This window comes from Lathyrus oleraceus, chromosome 4 (genome assembly GCF_024323335.1).
Source record: "Lathyrus oleraceus cultivar Zhongwan6 chromosome 4, CAAS_Psat_ZW6_1.0, whole genome shotgun sequence".
Classification (NCBI taxonomy): Eukaryota; Viridiplantae; Streptophyta; class Magnoliopsida; order Fabales; family Fabaceae; genus Lathyrus; species Lathyrus oleraceus.
Window position 1 is genome coordinate 265,364,370 of NC_066582.1, and position 25,186 is coordinate 265,389,555.

Here is a 25,186-nt window from a genome sequence, read left to right on the forward strand (position 1 = left end):
GTGGGAGTCAGTTGAGGTAAAAGGTCCAATACCCAGACCATGAGTGAAATCTAGGATGATTAGGAATAGAGTGATTCATGGGAAGCGGGTGGTATTGCGCCACTTAGCGGAACATTGATATCACGAGCAGTTCAGACCCTGGTGGGGTATCGTCGTTACATACTTCGGGTGTGTATATGATGGTATTCTGCGAAAGGTTATTTATGCTGCGTTTCTCTCAGCTTTACCCTGGCCTAGACTACACCCGTGAGTGGGGAAGGGTTGATCATTACAGGTACTGTTGGTGACTTGGTTCTGTTGGTGACTTTGTGTTCAGACAGTGTGTTCAGTTGACCTTGGATCTTTTAAGTTGGATTTGGGTTCCGAGTTTTGACTAAAGCTTAGACCTAGTGATCAGAATTGCACAACCAGCCAGTCCAGTCTGCATCATTTGCATCATAGCATATTTATTTTTTTCAAAAGAAACGCAGTAAAAAAAAAATCATAAAAAAAAAATCAATCATCAAAAAAAAAAAAAGGAGAGAAAAAAAACTAATCTCTGCATGCATATCATTTCTCAGGTACATTCCAGAGCTTGTCTACTGATAGAGATGACAACAGTCTCAGAGCCGAAGCGGAAGACCTGTTCCTACGGTTTCCATCGTGAGCCGTTGACTTCACTGATTGAGTTGGGTAGCTTTGTGACAGATGATCGTCTGAAGAGTTTCGTTGGACAGTATGGAGATATCTTGACAGTGCTGAAGACAGTAGTGGATCCGGTGCCTCTGCAGACACTACTACAGTTCTATGATCCAGAGCTCAGATGCTTCACATTTCAAGATTATCAGCTAGCACCTACTCTCGAGGAGTACTCTATTCTGATGAACGTCCCGGTTCAGCATCAGACTCCCTTCTTGGACGTCCCAAAGGAGGTTGACTTCAGATTGATTGCCAGAGCTCTACGAATGAGTGTCAAGGAAGTTGGTGAGAATTCGAAGCCCTGTGGGGAAGTAGTGGGTCTGCCATTGAAGTTTCTGTTGAGAGTAGCCAGAGATGAAGCAGAAAAGGGAAATTGGGAAGTTTTTCACGCACAGCTTGCCGCCTTGATATATGGAATCATTCTATTTCCCAGTATGCCAAATTTTGTTGGTCATGCTGCCATCAGCATTTTTATCCGAGGGAACCCAGTCCCAACCCTTCTAGCTGATACTTACTATGCCATCCACAGTAGGCATGGTAAGGGTGGAGCCATCAGGTGCTGCTTACCTCTCCTGTTCAGATGGTTTATGTCGCTGCTGCCTGTCAGTGGACCATTTGTGGATACCAAGAGCACTCTTAAGTGGACTCAGAGGGTCATGTCGCTCACCTCCTACGACATCAGATGGCAGTCATACCGGATGGATGTGAAGGATGTTATCATGAGTTGTGGTGAATTCCGGAATGTGCCACTCGTGGGGACCAAGGGTTGCATCAATTACAACCCAGTTTTTTCTCTTCGCCAGCTAGGGTTTATCATGAGTAGAAGGCCACTTGAAGCTGAGATAGTTGAGAGTGTGTATTTTGAGAAGCGTACTGACCCTGTTTGTAGGTGTTTAATTGGCTGCATTGTATGGTAAAACACAAATGTCTTGACTGATGTCATGACATGTATATGTAACTACATTGTAGTTATTGCAGGACTAGCTAACACAGGATTATTGAATGCTGTGACATTCATACCTGTCAACAGATACTAAGGAACAGAAGCTCTGTTAGAACTTAGTATTCACTTGCAGTCTGGTTATCAAGGAAGAACCAGACCTGGCATAAGGCCTACTGATTGAATGTCAAACTGGATGTTGTGACATTCATCATTGACAGCAGCTACTGAAGATTGGGCAGAGTGGTGTTCTGCTATACTTCAGCACTTTACTTAGTTTGTTATTCAAGAGAATAGCAGAACTAACTTAAGGCCAATTGTGTAAATGTTAAGTTGGACACTTTGACATTTACTAATGTAAGCTGGTACTGTAGTATGGTCATATTGATCATGTACAGGTCAGCAGATTTGTACAGTCTGTTTTCTGGGAAAACAGACTCAGCATATGGACCTTGATGTCAAGCTGAATGTCGTGACATTCATGCCTGACAGCATATGCTAAATTGTAGGTTGTTCAGTTTTCTGTTACAGCTTTCTCAGGCTATTCTTTAGGAAGTCAACAGCTTAGAGAAAATCCAGGAAATCAACAACCAAGCTACATTCAATGAACCTAACAAATAGCCTATTTGTTAGCAACCTAAATATTGAATTTGAGGGAACGTATGTGACCTAAAATTCAAGAAAATACAGGTGCAAAAGCCCAGGTGCTGCAATATAAAAAGGAAGGCATTCCTCCATTCAGTTTCAGGGATTTTGAGGCGTGAAGATTTAGTGTGTCCATCTTACTTCACTGCTGTATTTTTGTGAGTCTAGAATTAGACGTATCTTGTAAGCCAAGTCATTATCAAATAGATGATTGCTTTGGCATAGGGTGTTCATTGAGTTGTAAGTGTTGTGTCACTCAAAGCTTTTAAGCGTGAGTGCTGTGTATCTTGGTTTAAGCTGTGAAGCATAACCAAGAGTTGTTTTTGAAGTGTGACTTCAAAGTGTTTTTAATATCACTGAGGTGATTGAGGGGGAGTGAGTAGGAACTCTGATCTTAGATTAAGATTGAAATTGCATTGGGTAGGGATTAAGTGATAAGTTGTAAACGGGTGAGTTTAGCTTTGAATTGATACTACTAATAGTGGATTTCCTCCCTGGCTTGGTAGCCCCCAGATGTAGGTCATGTTGGACTGAACTGGGTGAACAATTACTTGTGTTATTTACTGCACTTATAATTAAGTTCTGCATAATCCCTGTCTGTGCAGAATTGGATGTCATAACAACCTGTGTGACATCCAAAGTCTGATAACTAGAATTTCAATTGGCATCAGAGCAGGCACCCTGCCTGTGAAGTTCTGGGTGAGATCTAGGGAAGTTACTTTCTAGTACCATGGACAAGGACTTAGGACACTCAAATAGACCACCCATGTTGGATGGCTCTAATTATGATGACTGGAAGCCTCGTATGATAGCCTTCTTAAGGTCTCTAGACAGCAAAGTCTGGAGAGCTGTCAACAAAGGATGGGAACATCCAATGAGGACAGGTGAAGATGGAGTCAGTGTGCAGATTCCTGAAGAAGACTGGGACAAGGAACAAGAGGCATTAGCTCTTGGAAATTCCAAAGCCTTGAATGCACTGTTCAATGGAATCACTAAGAACATCTTCAGGCTGGTGCACCATTGTGAACTAGCTAAGGAAGTTTGGGATACCCTCAAGGTAACTCATGAAGGTACTTCCAAGGTGAAGATGTCAAAACTTCAGATGCTGACAACCAAGTTTGAAAATCTGAGGATGAAAGAGGATGAGACTATTCATGACTTCCACATGAATATTCTTGAAATTGCAAACACCTCTGGTGGACTAGGTGAGAAAATGACCGAAGAGAAACTTGTAAGAAAGATTCTCAGGTCCTTGCCTAAGAGGTTTGCTATGAAGGTCACTGCTATAGAGGAGGCTCAGGACATTAGCAATATGAAGGTAGATGAGCTCATTGGTTCTCTCCAAACCTTTGAAATGGGCTTAGGTGAGTATGCTGAGAAGAAGAAAAGCATAGCCTTTGTATCTAATGCTGAAGAGGAGGCAGAAGAAGGATATACTGGAGGTGATGAAAGTATATCAGAAGCCTTAGCCATGCTTGGAAGGCAATTCAACAAGTTCATGAAGAAGATTGATCAAAGAGGTAGACCCAATGTCAAGAACATCCCGTCTGACATTAAGAAAAGATCAACTTCTGAAGAAAAGTTCAACCATGGGAAAGGAATCCAGTGTCATGGTTGTGAAGGGTATGGACACGTCAGAGCTGAATGTCCTACTTACCTCAAATTGCAAAATAAGGGGCTAGCTATCACATGGTCTGAAGGAGATTCTGAAAGTGAATCTGAAGGAGAATCTGCCAAACATGTCACTGCACTAACTAGTGTGTGTGTCTCTGAAGATGACACAAGTGCAGATGAGCTGACCTTTGATGAACTTGCTGCAGCATATAAGAAGCTGTGTACCACCAGTGCAGAAGTACGTGCACAAGGTGAAAAGCAGAAGAAACTCATCAAGGAACTGGAAGATGAGAGACAGAAACAACTGTCTGCCATAGAAGGGCTGAATGATGAGATAGCCCTGCTGACCTCCAAGCTGAACCAGATGACCAAATCCATCAGAATGATGAATAAGGGAACTGACACCTTGGAAGAAATCCTAAAGGTGGGACAGCAGTCTGGAACCAAATCTGGGCTAGGATTTAGAAAAAGAACTGAACACAAACGCCCAAAGGCTAAAGTTCAGAAGTTCAAGCAGATGTCACAACCGATGTCTCAACATCGAGGAGCTAGGATGAATGATCATCAGAAGAGAATATTCCAGAATTTGCGGTGTCACCACTGTGGCAGGCTTGGACATATAAAAGCCTTCTGCTACTGGATTCATGGCTTCCCTAACAGAGCCTCACCTGTCAGACCTAAGCATAACACACGCAAGCGATGTGTTCCCATTAAGAAGCAACAATGGTATGCTAGGATAGCACACACTGCCCTAAGGGCTTCTTCCAGAGAAGACTGGTACTTTGACAGTGGATGCTCAAGACATATGACTGGTATGGAAAATCTACTGGTAGACATTCAACCTCACACCACCAGCTATGTGACTTTTGGTGATGGTGCCAAAGGAAAAATCAGAGGTGTGGGCAAACTGGACTGTTCTGGAGTGCCAAAACTGAACAATGTGCTGTTAGTAAGAGGACTCACTGCAAACCTCATCAGTATAAGTCAGCTGTGTGATCAAGGTTTTCATGTTCAGTTTACGAAGGAGCAGTGCATTGTGACAAATGGTGACAATCAGGAAGTTATGAGAGGAACCAGGTCCAAAGACAACTGCTATCTGTGGGAACCTGACCTCTCTAACTTTTCCACAACGTGCTCCTCAGCCAAGGAAGAACAGGAGGTGAAGCTGTGGCATAGAAGACTTGGCCATCTCCACTTACGTGGAATGAAGAAGATCATATCCAAGGAAGCAGTCAGAGGAATGCCAAAGCTTCTGATTAATGAAGGTAGTGTCTGTGGAGAATGCCAAGTGGGCAAGCAAACCAAGATGTCACACCCAAAGCTGGGACATTCCACAACCTCCAGAGTTCTGGAACTGCTGCACATGGACCTAATGGGACATATGCAGGTGGAAAGTCTTGGAGGGAAGAAGTATGCCTACGTGGTGGTTGATGACCATTCCAGATACACGTGGATAAACTTCATCAGAGAGAAGTCAGATACATTTGATGTCTTCAAGGATCTGTGCATAAGACTTCAAAGAGAAAAGGACAGCTGTGTGGTCCGGATTAGAAGTGATCATGGCACTGAGTTCAAGAATTCCAAGTTTGATGAGTTCTGCTCATCTGAAGGAATAAGCCATGAGTTCTCCTCCCCTATAACTCCTCAGCAGAATGGAATAGTTGAAAGAAAAATTAGAACTATTCAAGAATCTGCCAGAGCAATGATTCATGCAAAGAAGCTCCCTATGCACTTTTGGGCTGAAGCAATGAATACGGCGTGCTATGTTCACAACAGAGTCACCTTGAGAAAAGGAACCTCCTCCACTCTGTATGAAATATGGAAGGGTAGAAAACCCACTGTGAAGTACTTTCATATTTTTGGAAGTAAATGCTACATTCTCACAGATCGTGAACAGAGAAGGAAGCTAGATCCCAAAAGTGATGAAGGCGTATTTCTGGGATACTCCACGAACAGCAGAGCCTATAGAGTGTTCAACTACAGGACCAATGTCCTGATGGAATCCATAAATGTCATTGTGGATGATAAAGAGGAAGGAACCGATGTCATGGAGGATGTTGAAACATTCCTTGATAGTCCAACTGACAGTCCAGTCAAGCCTGAAGAAGTACAGGAACCTCCTCCTGAATGTGAAGTAGAAGCACCTGCCAAAGTGCCATCTATCAGAATTCAGAAAGACCACCCTAAGGATCTTATCATAGGGGATCCCACCAGTGGTGTAACTACCAGGTCAAGGGGAATAAACTCAAATTCCTGCTTTGTTTCCAAGGTTGAACCAAAGAATGTGAAAGAAGCCCTGACTGATGAATACTGGATCATTGCCATGCAAGAGGAACTCGAGCAGTTCACAAGGCATGAAGTATGGGAGCTGGTTCCAAGACCTGAAGGGTCCAACATCATTGGTACCAAGTGGATCTACAAAAACAAATCTGATGAGAAAGGAGTAATTACTAGAAATAAAGCAAGACTAGTAGCTCAAGGATACACTCAAGTTGAAGGAGTAGACTTTGATGAGACATTTGCTCCTGTGGCTAGACTTGAGTCCATCAGATTGCTGTTGGGGGTAGCATGCATCCTGAAGTTTAAGCTATTTCAAATGGATGTGAAGAGTGCATTCTTGAATGGCTACCTGAATGAAGAAGTCTATGTGGAACAACCCAAAGGGTTTAGTGATCCTAACCAACCTGAGCATGTATACAAGCTGAAGAAAGCCTTGTATGGGTTGAAGCAAGCACCCAGAGCTTGGTATGAAAGGTTAACCGAATTTCTGACCACAAATGGATACAGAAAGGGTGGCATAGATAAAACCTTGTTTGTGAAGGATGAGGAAGGCAAAATCATGATAGCTCAAATCTATGTGGATGATATAGTCTTTGGTGGAATGTCAGAACAAATGGTTAAAAAATTTGTTCACCAGATGCAATCTGAGTTTGAAATGAGTCTAGTGGGAGAACTGACCTATTTCCTTGGAATGCAAGTAAACCAAATGGAGGACTCCATGTTTCTCTCCCAAAGCAAGTATGCCAAGAACATAGTTAAGAAGTTTGGTATGGATCATGCCAGGCACAAGAGGACTCCAGCTCCTACTCATCTGAAATTAACCAAAGATGATGGAGGACCCAGTGTTGATCAATGCCTGTACAGAAGCATGATAGGTAGTCTGCTGTATCTAACTGCAAGTAGACCTGACATTTCCTATGCAGTTGGAGTGTGTGCCAGATATCAAGCAGAGCCCAAGGTGAGTCACTTGAATCAAGTCAAAAGGATCCTCAAGTACATCAATGGGACATGTGACTATGGGATGCTGTACTCACATGGGTCTGAGCCTGTCCTATATGGGTACTGTGATGCTGATTGGGCTGGAAGTGCTGATGACAGAAAAAGCACATCAGGTGGATGTTTCTTCTTAGGAGAAAACCTCATATCGTGGTTCAGCAAGAAGCAGAACTGTGTCTCTCTGTCCACTGCAGAGGCTGAATACATAGCGGCTGGAAGCAGTTGCTCCCAACTGGTTTGGATGAAACAAATGCTCACTGAGTACAATGTCAATCAAAATGTCATGACATTGTTCTGTGATAATCTCAGTGCCATCAACATCTCCAAGAATCCCATCCAACACAGCAGGACCAAACATATTGACATTAGGCACCACTTCATCAGAGATCTGGTGGAAGACAAGGTGATCACTTTGGAACATGTAGCCACGGATCTTCAACTGGCTGACATATTTACAAAGGCTCTGGATGCTACTCAGTTTGAAAACTTAAGGAGCAAACTGGGAATATGTCTCTCTGAGACATTATAGCAACCACTGATGTTTGGGATAAATTGTTTAATATCTCTGCCTATTAAACGATTTGTACAAGACTATGATTGGTCAACATATCATAGCTATGCTGCGCGCATCAAGGGTGCATACAAGAGGGTAAGGAGACACCCTACAGAGAGAAGGCCTCTGTACCTGCAGGAGTTCAAGGATGCTGTTCATGCAGGAGTGGTTCTGGATGTCAGAAACAACATCATGGCATCTGATATGGTGGTACCTACTGTAAAGCAAAAGTGGGTGATCACTTGATCGAAGCTGTGAAGCAAGATCAAGTGGATGTGAACTTGGTTGAAACTGTGAAGTAAAACCAAGTCTGGAACTCTGTCATTGTGCTCTGACTATGTTGTTGGCTTTGGCAACATTTGTGACAAAAAGGGGGAGTAATAACCACCAATACCCCTGACAAACAGAGTGGGTCTCTACAACAGACTCTCATGACAGATCTGAAGATTCCCCCCCTGCAGCTGATATTGAAGTTTAGGTGCAACTTCTAATATGTGTGTGCTGCTATGTGAAGTTTTTATTTAACTTCCATGTGTGTGAGTGTGCTGCCACTCTGAGTGTATTAGCTAGTTTTATTCCGCTGCCATGAACTCTGTTATGGGGATCAAAGTGTTTTAGCCAAAAATTTGCCAAAGGGGGAGTTTGTAGGTGTTTAATTGGCTGCATTGTATGGTAAAACACAAATGTCTTGACTGATGTCATGACATGTATATGTAACTACATTGTAGTTATTGCAGGACTAGCTAACACAGGATTATTGAATGCTGTGACATTCATACCTGTCAACAGATACTAAGGAACAGAAGCTCTGTTAGAACTTAGTATTCACTTGCAGTCTGGTTATCAAGGAAGAACCAGACCTGGCATAAGGCCTACTGATTGAATGTCAAACTGGATGTTGTGACATTCATCATTGACAGCAGCTACTGAAGATTGGGCAGAGTGGTGTTCTGCTATACTTCAGCACTTTACTTAGTTTGTTATTCAAGAGAATAGCAGAACTAACTTAAGGCCAATTGTGTAAATGTTAAGTTGGACACTTTGACATTTACTAATGTAAGCTGGTACTGTAGTATGGTCATATTGATCATGTACAGGTCAGCAGATTTGTACAGTCTGTTTTCTGGGAAAACAGACTCAGCATATGGACCTTGATGTCAAGCTGAATGTCGTGACATTCATGCCTGACAGCATATGCTAAATTGTAGGTTGTTCAGTTTTCTGTTACAGCTTTCTCAGGCTATTCTTTAGGAAGTCAACAGCTTAGAGAAAATCCAGGAAATCAACAACCAAGCTACATTCAATGAACCTAACAAATAGCCTATTTGTTAGCAACCTAAATATTGAATTTGAGGGAACGTATGTGACCTAAAATTCAGGAAAATACAGGTGCAAAAGCCCAGGTGCTGCAATATAAAAAGGAAGGCATTCCTCCATTCAGTTTCAGGGATTTTGAGGCGTGAAGATTTAGTGTGTCCATCTTACTTCACTGCTGTATTTTTGTGAGTCTAGAATTAGACGTATCTTGTAAGCCAAGTCATTATCAAATAGATGATTGCTTTGGCATAGGGTGTTCATTGAGTTGTAAGTGTTGTGTCACTCAAAGCTTTTAAGCGTGAGTGCTGTGTATCTTGGTTTAAGCTGTGAAGCATAACCAAGAGTTGTTTTTGAAGTGTGACTTCAAAGTGTTTTTAATATCACTGAGGTGATTGAGGGGGAGTGAGTAGGAACTCTGATCTTAGATTAAGATTGAAATTGCATTGGGTAGGGATTAAGTGATAAGTTGTAAACGGGTGAGTTTAGCTTTGAATTGATACTACTAATAGTGGATTTCCTCCCTGGCTTGGTAGCCCCCAGATGTAGGTCATGTTGGACTGAACTGGGTGAACAATTACTTGTGTTATTTACTGCACTTATAATTAAGTTCTGCATAATCCCTGTCTGTGCAGAATTGGATGTCATAACAACCTGTGTGACATCCAAAGTCTGATAACTAGAATTTCAATTGGCATCAGAGCAGGCACCCTGCCTGTGAAGTTCTGGGTGAGATCTAGGGAAGTTACTTTCTAGTACCATGGACAAGGACTTAGGACACTCAAATAGACCACCCATGTTGGATGGCTCTAATTATGATGACTGGAAGCCTCGTATGATAGCCTTCTTAAGGTCTCTAGACAGCAAAGTCTGGAGAGCTGTCAACAAAGGATGGGAACATCCAATGAGGACAGGTGAAGATGGAGTCAGTGTGCAGATTCCTGAAGAAGACTGGGACAAGGAACAAGAGGCATTAGCTCTTGGAAATTCCAAAGCCTTGAATGCACTGTTCAATGGAATCACTAAGAACATCTTCAGGCTGGTGCACCATTGTGAACTAGCTAAGGAAGTTTGGGATACCCTCAAGGTAACTCATGAAGGTACTTCCAAGGTGAAGATGTCAAAACTTCAGATGCTGACAACCAAGTTTGAAAATCTGAGGATGAAAGAGGATGAGACTATTCATGACTTCCACATGAATATTCTTGAAATTGCAAACACCTCTGGTGGACTAGGTGAGAAAATGACCGAAGAGAAACTTGTAAGAAAGATTCTCAGGTCCTTGCCTAAGAGGTTTGCTATGAAGGTCACTGCTATAGAGGAGGCTCAGGACATCAGCAATATGAAGGTAGATGAGCTCATTGGTTCTCTCCAAACCTTTGAAATGGGCTTAGGTGAGTATGCTGAGAAGAAGAAAAGCATAGCCTTTGTATCTAATGCTGAAGAGGAGGCAGAAGAAGGATATACTGGAGGTGATGAAAGTATATCAGAAGCCTTAGCCATGCTTGGAAGGCAATTCAACAAGTTCATGAAGAAGATTGATCAAAGAGGTAGACCCAATGTCAAGAACATCCCGTCTGACATTAAGAAAAGATCAACTTCTGAAGAAAAGTTCAACCATGGGAAAGGAATCCAGTGTCATGGTTGTGAAGGGTATGGACACGTCAGAGCTGAATGTCCTACTTACCTCAAATTGCAAAATAAGGGGCTAGCTATCACATGGTCTGAAGGAGATTCTGAAAGTGAATCTGAAGGAGAATCTGCCAAACATGTCACTGCACTAACTAGTGTGTGTGTCTCTGAAGATGACACAAGTGCAGATGAGCTGACCTTTGATGAACTTGCTGCAGCATATAAGAAGCTGTGTACCACCAGTGCAGAAGTACGTGCACAAGGTGAAAAGCAGAAGAAACTCATCAAGGAACTGGAAGATGAGAGACAGAAACAACTGTCTGCCATAGAAGGGCTGAATGATGAGATAGCCCTGCTGACCTCCAAGCTGAACCAGATGACCAAATCCATCAGAATGATGAATAAGGGAACTGACACCTTGGAAGAAATCCTAAAGGTGGGACAGCAGTCTGGAACCAAATCTGGGCTAGGATTTAGAAAAAGAACTGAACACAAACGCCCAAAGGCTAAAGTTCAGAAGTTCAAGCAGATGTCACAACCGATGTCTCAACATCGAGGAGCTAGGATGAATGATCATCAGAAGAGAATATTCCAGAATTTGCGGTGTCACCACTGTGGCAGGCTTGGACATATAAAAGCCTTCTGCTACTGGATTCATGGCTTCCCTAACAGAGCCTCACCTGTCAGACCTAAGCATAACACACGCAAGCGATGTGTTCCCATTAAGAAGCAACAATGGTATGCTAGGATAGCACACACTGCCCTAAGGGCTTCTTCCAGAGAAGACTGGTACTTTGACAGTGGATGCTCAAGACATATGACTGGTATGGAAAATCTACTGGTAGACATTCAACCTCACACCACCAGCTATGTGACTTTTGGTGATGGTGCCAAAGGAAAAATCAGAGGTGTGGGCAAACTGGACTGTTCTGGAGTGCCAAAACTGAACAATGTGCTGTTAGTAAGAGGACTCACTGCAAACCTCATCAGTATAAGTCAGCTGTGTGATCAAGGTTTTCATGTTCAGTTTACGAAGGAGCAGTGCATTGTGACAAATGGTGACAATCAGGAAGTTATGAGAGGAACCAGGTCCAAAGACAACTGCTATCTGTGGGAACCTGACCTCTCTAACTTTTCCACAACGTGCTCCTCAGCCAAGGAAGAACAGGAGGTGAAGCTGTGGCATAGAAGACTTGGCCATCTCCACTTACGTGGAATGAAGAAGATCATATCCAAGGAAGCAGTCAGAGGAATGCCAAAGCTTCTGATTAATGAAGGTAGTGTCTGTGGAGAATGCCAAGTGGGCAAGCAAACCAAGATGTCACACCCAAAGCTGGGACATTCCACAACCTCCAGAGTTCTGGAACTGCTGCACATGGACCTAATGGGACATATGCAGGTGGAAAGTCTTGGAGGGAAGAAGTATGCCTACGTGGTGGTTGATGACCATTCCAGATACACGTGGATAAACTTCATCAGAGAGAAGTCAGATACATTTGATGTCTTCAAGGATCTGTGCATAAGACTTCAAAGAGAAAAGGACAGCTGTGTGGTCCGGATTAGAAGTGATCATGGCACTGAGTTCAAGAATTCCAAGTTTGATGAGTTCTGCTCATCTGAAGGAATAAGCCATGAGTTCTCCTCCCCTATAACTCCTCAGCAGAATGGAATAGTTGAAAGAAAAATTAGAACTATTCAAGAATCTGCCAGAGCAATGATTCATGCAAAGAAGCTCCCTATGCACTTTTGGGCTGAAGCAATGAATACGGCGTGCTATGTTCACAACAGAGTCACCTTGAGAAAAGGAACCTCCTCCACTCTGTATGAAATATGGAAGGGTAGAAAACCCACTGTGAAGTACTTTCATATTTTTGGAAGTAAATGCTACATTCTCACAGATCGTGAACAGAGAAGGAAGCTAGATCCCAAAAGTGATGAAGGCGTATTTCTGGGATACTCCACGAACAGCAGAGCCTATAGAGTGTTCAACTACAGGACCAATGTCCTGATGGAATCCATAAATGTCATTGTGGATGATAAAGAGGAAGGAACCGATGTCATGGAGGATGTTGAAACATTCCTTGATAGTCCAACTGACAGTCCAGTCAAGCCTGAAGAAGTACAGGAACCTCCTCCTGAATGTGAAGTAGAAGCACCTGCCAAAGTGCCATCTATCAGAATTCAGAAAGACCACCCTAAGGATCTTATCATAGGGGATCCCACCAGTGGTGTAACTACCAGGTCAAGGGGAATAAACTCAAATTCCTGCTTTGTTTCCAAGGTTGAACCAAAGAATGTGAAAGAAGCCCTGACTGATGAATACTGGATCATTGCCATGCAAGAGGAACTCGAGCAGTTCACAAGGCATGAAGTATGGGAGCTGGTTCCAAGACCTGAAGGGTCCAACATCATTGGTACCAAGTGGATCTACAAAAACAAATCTGATGAGAAAGGAGTAATTACTAGAAATAAAGCAAGACTAGTAGCTCAAGGATACACTCAAGTTGAAGGAGTAGACTTTGATGAGACATTTGCTCCTGTGGCTAGACTTGAGTCCATCAGATTGCTGTTGGGGGTAGCATGCATCCTGAAGTTTAAGCTATTTCAAATGGATGTGAAGAGTGCATTCTTGAATGGCTACCTGAATGAAGAAGTCTATGTGGAACAACCCAAAGGGTTTAGTGATCCTAACCAACCTGAGCATGTATACAAGCTGAAGAAAGCCTTGTATGGGTTGAAGCAAGCACCCAGAGCTTGGTATGAAAGGTTAACCGAATTTCTGACCACAAATGGATACAGAAAGGGTGGCATAGATAAAACCTTGTTTGTGAAGGATGAGGAAGGCAAAATCATGATAGCTCAAATCTATGTGGATGATATAGTCTTTGGTGGAATGTCAGAACAAATGGTTAAAAAATTTGTTCACCAGATGCAATCTGAGTTTGAAATGAGTCTAGTGGGAGAACTGACCTATTTCCTTGGAATGCAAGTAAACCAAATGGAGGACTCCATGTTTCTCTCCCAAAGCAAGTATGCCAAGAACATAGTTAAGAAGTTTGGTATGGATCATGCCAGGCACAAGAGGACTCCAGCTCCTACTCATCTGAAATTAACCAAAGATGATGGAGGACCCAGTGTTGATCAATGCCTGTACAGAAGCATGATAGGTAGTCTGCTGTATCTAACTGCAAGTAGACCTGACATTTCCTATGCAGTTGGAGTGTGTGCCAGATATCAAGCAGAGCCCAAGGTGAGTCACTTGAATCAAGTCAAAAGGATCCTCAAGTACATCAATGGGACATGTGACTATGGGATGCTGTACTCACATGGGTCTGAGCCTGTCCTATATGGGTACTGTGATGCTGATTGGGCTGGAAGTGCTGATGACAGAAAAAGCACATCAGGTGGATGTTTCTTCTTAGGAGAAAACCTCATATCGTGGTTCAGCAAGAAGCAGAACTGTGTCTCTCTGTCCACTGCAGAGGCTGAATACATAGCGGCTGGAAGCAGTTGCTCCCAACTGGTTTGGATGAAACAAATGCTCACTGAGTACAATGTCAATCAAAATGTCATGACATTGTTCTGTGATAATCTCAGTGCCATCAACATCTCCAAGAATCCCATCCAACACAGCAGGACCAAACATATTGACATTAGGCACCACTTCATCAGAGATCTGGTGGAAGACAAGGTGATCACTTTGGAACATGTAGCCACGGATCTTCAACTGGCTGACATATTTACAAAGGCTCTGGATGCTACTCAGTTTGAAAACTTAAGGAGCAAACTGGGAATATGTCTCTCTGAGACATTATAGCAACCACTGATGTTTGGGATAAATTGTTTAATATCTCTGCCTATTAAACGATTTGTACAAGACTATGATTGGTCAACATATCATAGCTATGCTGCGCGCATCAAGGGTGCATACAAGAGGGTAAGGAGACACCCTACAGAGAGAAGGCCTCTGTACCTGCAGGAGTTCAAGGATGCTGTTCATGCAGGAGTGGTTCTGGATGTCAGAAACAACATCATGGCATCTGATATGGTGGTACCTACTGTAAAGCAAAAGTGGGTGATCACTTGATCGAAGCTGTGAAGCAAGATCAAGTGGATGTGAACTTGGTTGAAACTGTGAAGTAAAACCAAGTCTGGAACTCTGTCATTGTGCTCTGACTATGTTGTTGGCTTTGGCAACATTTGTGACAAAAAGGGGGAGTAATAACCACCAATACCCCTGACAAACAGAGTGGGTCTCTACAACAGACTCTCATGACAGATCTGAAGATTCCCCCCCCTGCAGCTGATATTGAAGTTTAGGTGCAACTTCTAATATGTGTGTGCTGCTATGTGAAGTTTTTATTTAACTTCCATGTGTGTGAGTGTGCTGCCACTCTGAGTGTATTAGCTAGTTTTATTCCGCTGCCATGAACTCTGTTATGGGGATCAAAGTGTTTTAGCCAAAAATTTGCCAAAGGGGGAGTTTGTAGGTGTTTAATTGGCTGCATTGTATGGTAAAACACAAATGTCTTGACTGATGTCATGACATGTATATGTAACTACATTGTAGTTATTGCAGGACTAGCTAACACAGGATTATTGAATGCTGTGACATTCATACCTGTCAACAGATACTAAGGAACAGAAGCTCTGTTAGAACTTAGTATTCACTTGCAGTCTGGTTATCAAGGAAGAACCAGACCTGGCATAAGGCCTACTGATTGAATGTCAAACTGGATGTTGTGACATTCATCATTGACAGCAGCTACTGAAGATTGGGCAGAGTGGTGTTCTGCTATACTTCAGCACTTTACTTAGTTTGTTATTCAAGAGAATAGCAGAACTAACTTAAGGCCAATTGTGTAAATGTTAAGTTGGACACTTTGACATTTACTAATGTAAGCTGGTACTGTAGTATGGTCATATTGATCATGTACAGGTCAGCAGATTTGTACAGTCTGTTTTCTGGGAAAACAGACTCAGCATATGGACCTTGATGTCAAGCTGAATGTCGTGACATTCATGCCTGACAGCATATGCTAAATTGTAGGTTGTTCAGTTTTCTGTTACAGCTTTCTCAGGCTATTCTTTAGGAAGTCAACAGCTTAGAGAAAATCCAGGAAATCAACAACCAAGCTACATTCAATGAACCTAACAAATAGCCTATTTGTTAGCAACCTAAATATTGAATTTGAGGGAACGTATGTGACCTAAAATTCAGGAAAATACAGGTGCAAAAGCCCAGGTGCTGCAATATAAAAAGGAAGGCATTCCTCCATTCAGTTTCAGGGATTTTGAGGCGTGAAGATTTAGTGTGTCCATCTTACTTCACTGCTGTATTTTTGTGAGTCTAGAATTAGACGTATCTTGTAAGCCAAGTCATTATCAAATAGATGATTGCTTTGGCATAGGGTGTTCATTGAGTTGTAAGTGTTGTGTCACTCAAAGCTTTTAAGCGTGAGTGCTGTGTATCTTGGTTTAAGCTGTGAAGCATAACCAAGAGTTGTTTTTGAAGTGTGACTTCAAAGTGTTTTTAATATCACTGAGGTGATTGAGGGGGAGTGAGTAGGAACTCTGATCTTAGATTAAGATTGAAATTGCATTGGGTAGGGATTAAGTGATAAGTTGTAAACGGGTGAGTTTAGCTTTGAATTGATACTACTAATAGTGGATTTCCTCCCTGGCTTGGTAGCCCCCAGATGTAGGTCATGTTGGACTGAACTGGGTGAACAATTACTTGTGTTATTTACTGCACTTATAATTAAGTTCTGCATAATCCCTGTCTGTGCAGAATTGGATGTCATAACAACCTGTGTGACATCCAAAGTCTGATAACTAGAATTTCACTGTTAGATTGGAGCAGATTGGGAGAGCCTGGAAATTTGTTGAAGCGAAGGATGGATCCGTCTTAGGGAAGAAGTTTGCCATTGCAATGCCCGATTACACCGATTGGGTAAAGAAGAGAGTGGAAACTTTGCTGCTACCCTATGGTAGGATGGAGCCGTTGCAGGAGCAACCACCTTTGGTTCTTGCTGATAGTGTGCCTGCTGAGCACTATAAGCAAGCCTTGATGGAGAGTCGTTGTCTGAGAGAGAAGGAGCAGGACACCCAGATGGAGCTGTACAAAGCTAAGGTTGATAAGCTGGACTTGGCCCATCAACTCAGGGAAGTGCAAGGAGAGGATGCTGGCAGAGCAAGAAGCAAGAAGAGATCATATGAGGAGATGGAATCCATGTTGGATGCAGAGCATAGGGAATGTTCGAGACTACAGAGAGCAGAAGTCAACCATCAGAAGAAGATCAGAGACTTGGAGAAACAGCTCAAAGACAAAGACGTCCAGTTGAAGAAAGAGATGGAGTTGAGACAGAAGTCAGAGGACTACCTTGGAGGAGAAGTCTTGGAGCTCAGAAGACAGTTGAAAGAGAAGATCACCCCTCTACCAGAATGTTCAGAATGCACACTGTTGATAGACCAGTGCCATTACCTGAAGACCCTCATTCCGGAAGACCGTCTGTCTTAGATTGTATCTTTGTTTGTATTTGTTGAGAATCACCTCCAGGCTTGTTGGATGGGATTCATTTGCTTGTACTCCGTCTTTGGATCTTTTTGTTGAGAATCACCTCCAGGCTTGTTGGATAGGGATTCATTTCTCTGTACTCTGTTTATTCGAATATTTTGTTGACTCGGTTGTATTGACCTTTTTACCCTTATGTATAGATGAGGTTGTCAGTATTTCCCTGTTGTTCTCATTTTCCCTGTATCTGTATTGTTCTCTTGTTGCTGCAGGTTGCCATTTTTTGAGGATGGGTCAGGCTCTTTGAATGCTTGAGAAATGAGCATATCATGTGCATCATGCATATCATTTAACATCATACTCATATCATTTGCATAACAGGTGTTCTTGTGCCGTCTTCTTACTGTGGGTTCCTGTGTTGAGGCAGGATAGATGATCAAAGACCACACAGCTACTCAACGAGGCTCAACCATCAACGCAACATGGATCAAGTACAAGCCGAGTTGGCTGAGATGAGGACAAACATGGCCCAGTTCATGAACATGATGCAAGGGGTCGTTCAGGGGCAAGAGGAGCTGCGTGCCTTAGCCCAGAGACTGGAAGCCATGATTCCACCAGTCCACCGTGCTCCACCAGTGGGTGTACCCGTTCATGAGAATGCTGCGGTCACTATTCTTGTTGATGATTGTGCCGTGAGTGACGGATTGAAGGGGATCAGAATCAGTGAACAGCCTCTTGCTGCAGAGACTGTTAATGTCAGAGCAACCTGCGCTCCGGTTCGTCATTCTGGCTCTTCAAGTTCTTCCGGTTCTAAGAAGCCATCCTCTGGGGCACCCAAAAGGGGAGAGGATGAAACAAATGCTGTGCACCGTCGAAGGAATGCGAACAGAGGACCATATCGTCAGGTCGCCGCTGTGACTATTCCAGCCATTCAACCTCAACAGCAACAGCGAAGACCAACTCAGCAGCATCAGCGACAACAACATCGTCCTCAGCAGCAGGCTTCCCAGCCTCACAATGGAAATCAAGCCAGTACGAGTAATGAGAGGAAGAAGATCACTTTTGATCCAATCCCCATGTCCTACGCCGAACTGTATCCCTCTCTGTTAGAGCGGAACTTGATCACTCCCAGAGACCCGCCGGCTATACCCGTCAACCCTCGGTGGTGGTATAGGCCTGAACAGCATTGTGTGTACCATTCGGGTGCTCCTGGTCATGATGTGGATAGTTGTTTCCAGCTGAAGATGAAGGTTCAAGACCTTGTGAGGTCAGGTATTCTGATTTTGGAAGACTTAGGTCCCAATGCTAATCAAGCTTGAAGATAACAAGTCCTGGGCTGGCGCCGACTTTTCTTCAGAAGGGTTGTTCAGAAAGCAGAAGCTGCTGATGCAAAGGATACTGACAGTTGTCATCCCCGGTGGGATCTATCACAATTGGGTCACTGTGGGCTTTCCTACAGTTGTTCATAAGTCAGAGTAATAGTCACTTTGTTTAAAAACCCTTCTCCCATGCCAAAAGGAGAAGTGATGACATTGTTGGCAACATTTTGTGCAATGATATTTTCATTCAAATAATTCATGTTAAAACATTTGTTTTCCATTTGTTTTCCCTTTTCGCTTTTTGCATGAAATTGGTGGTCACAAAAAACCCTAAAAACAAGAATAAAAGCAATCTTTTCATCTGCATAACGATTGTCTTGTTTGATTTTCAAAGTGCTTTTTATACTCAAAATCTTTATGCAGGTTGTTTCTCAAACCCATTGAACATAATGATCGGACGTCATCTCCCAATTTTGAATCCCTGTATTCGAAGCGGAATAAGATGATGTTGAAGGGATTCCTGACGAGATTTCCCGATTTCTTGAGCAAGAAAAGAAGATCACTCAGCTGCATCTCGAGAATCAGCAGAACAGCCAACTGGGGCATTAATAAAAAAAAACACAAAACACAAAAAAAAAAGAAAAAAAGAAAAGAGGAGGGTGCAAAATCAAAAGAAATCAAAAGAAAAAAAAAGAAAAAAAAAATAGCACCCTCAAAGTCCCAAGTTGACTGATGCTGAATTCGATCGAAAAGAAGAGATCAACTGCCATGTGTCATGGTCAGTTATATCAGCAGAGAATGAAGAAAGCATTCGATAAGAAGGTCAAGCCTCGTGTGTTCCGAGAAGGTGACCTTGTGCTCAAGAAGGTCTTGTCTTTCGTGCCCGATTCCAGGGGCAAGTGAACCCCAAGCTATGAACGTCCATATGTTGTCAAAAGAGCCTCTTCAGGCAGTATTCTGACACTTACTACAATGGATGAAGAAGTTCACTCGTCCTGTGAATTCTGATGCAGTCAAGAAATACTTCGCCTAAAAAAAAAAAAAAAAAAAAAAAAACAGCTCGCTAAGTCGAACACCCCAAAGGGCGACTTAGGCAAAAAGGAGCGTCTCGGTGGATTGAAAACCCGAAAGGGCGATCCAGGCAAAAGTTAGAGACATTGAAAAAAGAATTTGCATTCCGCTAGATTGATCACCTCACACTGGGGCAATCTAGGCAAAAATTAGGGATTTGGCAAGTAACTGCATCTTGACAAGACTGTGCTCTATATCTGTCATCCGTCAGGGATTCTCGATTCGTCGTCGACTGAAGCTCCGAATACATCGAAAATTTGGAATGGTAGAGGAAAGGTCATTATGTTCAATGTAGCCCTCTCCAATATATATCACCGATTTCAAACTTGTACATATCTATGGAGTCTCGCCCTTTGCAGACTACCATTCCATCACATTAATTTGAGCTTTTATCCAAATTGTTTGCACTCTTATTTGTTTCAACTCAACAAATGTTTTGCATGTTTTCATTGATAAGGTATCATTGTTTTCAAAATAAACAAATTTTTCAAAAATTTTCTTAAACAAAGTGAACGTTCACAATGATGGAAGGATGCTTAGGAGATCCGCAGTGCTCTCCCGAGGGTGGTATGATTACCAACAGGTAAGACATTTGTTCGTATCTCGAGCATAACTGTATCTTTTTCCTGATGAACCTCTTTTGGTTTCTCCTCAGCAAGGTTGCTCAGTGCAGTGTTGGTTGAAGTTGTTTATCTTCATGTTCCCGGCAGTACAACACTCTTCCTCCAAGTCCCTCTTAGCCCTATTGTGGGGCATCTCCAGTATAGGGTTGTTTGAGCCCTACCGTGGGGCATTCCCAGCAAGGTTGCTGTTGAAATACTTTTGTGGGGCAGTTCCCCAAGCAGAGTGTTTACTGAAGACTTTAACTTTCCTCTCTCCAGCAGAGTAGTCTTCCTCTCTCCCCCAGCATGGGTGCTTTTCTTGGAAGATTCAGTATTCGGTAAATTGACATCCCAGTACTCCATCATGTCCTCAGATGGATCCCCAGCGGAGTTGTTGGCATGATGAGCTTTATCAATGCCTATGTATCCTCATCAGAGATCTGGTTGCTTCTTGGTATCCCTGATTTCCAGCACAAGTTGTTGTGGCGCATCCGCCTGTATGTTGAACTCTTTTCTCCGGTTGTGACCGACGATCCCTCCGGAAACCTCTGGTGGTCTTTCTCCCCTGCAGGATGATGATTGTTCCCTATTGTCCCAGCCTCCGGTGGATTTTCTTGGCTCTATGGTGACTTTGGTTTTCTCTCCGGACGATTGATTCCCGGACCTGCGTGTTGAGCATGTCTGTTTGTCAGCATTCATCATACATTTTAGGTAGAATGCATACATGCATAATCATAGCATTTGGATACTCATGATGCAACTGTTGCCGTGCATCTGTTGATGGTTGTCTCCTGCTTTTTGTTAATACAGATCTCTCCAGTAGATCCTCCTAGCAGAGTTGGGTGTGTCTGATCTCTCCAGGTAGAGTCAACCCCTTAAGCAGAAAGTGTCTATCCTTTCCTGCCATTTCCCCACTGAGATACATCCTCGTGGATGACGGTTGTTTCCGTTCCCTCCCTAACGGGATGGGTTTTCCCTATTGAGTTCTTTCCTCATTAGGATGAGTCTTGTTTCAGTCTGCCTTTTTGGATCGATCCTAAACTGGCTCCCCGTCGACTGTTTCTTGTGCTTCCCTGGGGCATAAATGAATAGTTGCTCACTAACCGGCACTCATTCATCTTATCCTCAGCGGAATTTGTTGGCTTCTACCTACAAACCGGTAGCTGTAAGTCCTTTCTTTACGGTCTTCTACCCGTTACCCGGTAGTTGTAAATCCTTTTTTCTCACTCTGTCTCTCAGCAGATCGTTTGTGGGCTTCTACCTACGAACCGGTAGTTGTAAGTCCTATCGTCGTGGTTTTCTACCTACAAGCTAGTAGTTGTAAAATCCCACTTTCACCCCCTAGCAGAGGTAACCTTTGTGGTTCATTCTGTTTATTGGCCTCTACCTACGAACCGGTAGCTGTAAGTCCTTTCTTTACGGTCTTCTACCCGTTACCCGGTAGTTGTAAATCCTTTTTTCTCACTCTGTCTCTCAGCAGATCGTTTGTGGGGTTCTACCTACGAACCGGTAGTTGTAAGTCCTATCTTTGTGGTTTTCTACCCACTAGCTGGTAGTTGTAAAATCCCGCATTCCTCCCCTTGGTGGAGTTAACCCTTTGTGCTCATCCCGATGATGACTGGTTACTTTTCCATGGTTTTCTGCCTACTAACCGGTAGATGTAATCCCCTCCTTGCAGTTATCAGTATCCAGCTTGCGGTATTGATACTCTTTTCCCCTTTGGATACTTGCCTTGATCAAGCAGTATTGTCCCCATTGGGTCTTCCCCTTCTTTTTGGATATTTGCTCCGAGTTAGCAACTTTATCCCTTTTTGATTGGTCATCTTTTGCATACCTAGTCCTGGTACCGATGCCTTTCTTTTCGGTCGTTTATCCATTTAACAACCTGCAACCCGGTTATGGATAATCTTCCATGCGAGGTTATTATCTACGTTTTGACGGCTATAAGATAATATATCTCATACACTCTTTGGTCAATCTTTCGATTGTTATCACCAGCAGAGTAAGATTCGTATTCCTTGTGGAATCGAATGTCCATCCTTTAACAAGTTTGCCTTCGCTCTCTTCAGGATGTTGTCGGTCGATTATTCATTTAACAACCTACAACCCGGTTATGGATAATCTTCCCTGCGAGGTTATTATCTACGTTCTGACGGCTATAGATAACATATCTCATGCACTCTTTGGTCAATCTTTCGATTGTTATCTCCAGCAGAGTTCATCCTACCAGTGGATTCAACAGATTTCGGTAGCAGGTCGATACCTGCATCCCCAGCTGAGTTGATTTTACTTGTGAGTTATGTGGGTCGTCCCCGGCAGAGTAACCGATATTTCCCAAAGCAGAGCTTATCATATCTGAGGTCTGTATGAGACTTATCCCCAGAGAGTTGCCTGGTTTATCTTCCCCAGTGGAGCAGTTATTTCCCCAAGTGGAGTTCATGTGGTTTGATTGGGATATCCCCAGCGAGGCACTTGTGTCAGTAGCAAGTTGCTTTATTACTCCCCAGCGAGTTGTCTTGTCTTCCCCTAGCGGAGTTGTATTGTTGGTTCCCCAGCAGTTGCTTTGTTTCCCCCAGCGGATTTGTATTGAAGATTTCTCAGCACAGTCGTCCTGTGTACTCCCCAGCGGAGTTCTCATCATACTGCATTGCATATAGTAATCATTGCATCCTCAAAACTGCGTAGCATTTCCATCCCATATGGAGCATTACGCCATAGAAAAATTCAAACATATGCATTCATGTGTTCGAAACTCCATCAGACTGTATCCCCGGCAGAGGCGGATCATTTTGTTCAACATCAGCACAGCCCGTCTGCTACAGTTGCTTTGACAGCATTCAGAATTGATTATCCCCACAGAGGTTTATTTCCTCACCCGATGGTGACAGAAAGTTTATTTCTCTCCAGTGAGACCCCTAGCAAGTGATCAGTCTTGCCTTGACATATCTAAGATGTCGTCCTTGTGATACCAGTAAGTGTCATGTCAGCACCCAAATGTGTTTCTTTTTGGTGTCGGTAAACACCATTGCTGCGGTGTCGGTAGACATCGAGTCTCACCCAGTCATCGGTAAATGTCTGGTCATTTTTGGTGTCGGTAAACACCATTATTTCGGTGTCGGTAAACATCGAGTTTCACCCCAGTCATCGGTAAATGTCTGGTCATTTTTGGTGTCGGTAAACACCATTGCTTCGGTGTCGGTAAACATCGAGTCCCACTCCAGTCATCGGTAAATGTCTGGTCATTTTTTGATGTCGGTAAACATCATCTTTCGATGTCGGTAAACATCGAGTCTTTCCCTCAGTCATCGGTAAATGTCTGATAACTCCCCAGCTAGAAATCCCCAGTAGAGTCATCGGTAAATGTCCTACCTGGTTTTCAGTTGCGAATATTTGTTTGTATCTCCCCAATAAATTTCTCACCCAGTCATCGGTAAATGTCTGGACATTCTTTTGATGTCGGTAAACATCATCTCTCGATGTCGGTAAACATCGAGTCTCATCCCAGTCATCGGTAAATGTCTGGTCATTCTTTGTTCTCTTGTTAATAAAATCAAAATCCCCCGAAGTCGTCGGTAAACGGTTTGTCTGGTATCACCACAAAGATTTTGTTCCTCCCCAAGCGGAGATGCCATCGGTAAATGGCCCAGTTTTCTTCGATATCGGTAAATATCGAATTCCCAGTTGCAGCAACCATCGGTAAATGGCCTTGATATCGGTAAATATCAGGTTTGCTTTGAAGCCACCATCGGTAAATGACCTTGCTTCCTCTCTACATCAATCTGTTTCCCAGCAGCCATCGGTAAATGGTCTGGCTGAAGTTGATATCGGTAAATATCAAGTTTTAACCATCGGTAAATGGTTTTGTTTTTCATCAATCTGTTTCCCAGCAGCCATCGGTAAATGGTCTTGCTGAAGTTGATATCGGTAAATATCAAGTTTTAACCATCGGTAAATGGTTTTCGCTTTTCAGAAGTTGTTTTCCCAGCAGCCATCGGTAAATGGTCTCGCTGAAGTTGATATCGGTAAATATCAAGTTTCCAGTTTTCTAACCATCGGTAAATGGTTTTGCTTTTCTGAAGTTGTCATGCAGTTTGTCATCGGTAAATGACGTGGTTCTTCTTGTATTATATCCAGTCGGTGCAAATTTCTACGGTTCTTTGGTATTCAATCCCTGTTTACCCTGAAAGTCTGACAGCCATTGCTATCATCCGTTCGGGTTCCCAGCTGATTGAATAGGGGCAGCTGTAGCACCTCAAATTTGCACCTATCATTGTACATACATTTTCATATTAGGTCATAGCATATCATGGTCCATTGCATAGCATTGCATTGTCCCAGTTGCCTCAAGTGCAAGCAAATCAAGAGAATTAGGTCAAACTGATCAGGAGATCAGTCAACCAAGCAAGCAAGGGTGTTTCTCAAGGAGCCAAGGCCCTAGGGTTGGTCCAACATGTTCACATGACTTGGAGGTCCATTTGAGGTGTTTAAGTCAAGGGTTGGATGTTCAGAGGTCATCAGTCAATGCACAATCAGTCAGAAACCCTAGAAAGTCAAAGTTGGTCAACTGTGGTTGATTTTATGGTTTTGATGGATGGATTTGGTTTGAGAGAGCTTATTCATGTCCCAATAGGCCTCATATATCATGGCAAACAATATCATTGAAGAATTTGAAGCCAAACAGAAAATTTCCAAAAATAGAAACTGGACCTGTAATTTTAACTGCCAAAAATGGAAACTTCTTGATCCCAAACTTACATCATGATACAAGCTTCAAATGAATTTTTGCCCAACATGAAAGTTGAAGATCTTGTTCTCCCATTTCCAAAAAGTCCAAGAACTCTCAATTCCCATGTATGGTTGTCAAGATATGATCAAATCATTTTCACAAAATCTTGAACTTCAAAAGGCCATATCTCTCAAACCATTTGGCCAATTTTGGTGGGGTTTTTTCCTACAAACCACATTTAATCTCCTCTTTCCAAAAATGTAAATTTCATGTGCTAAAACATTGCCAATCAAAATGGCACT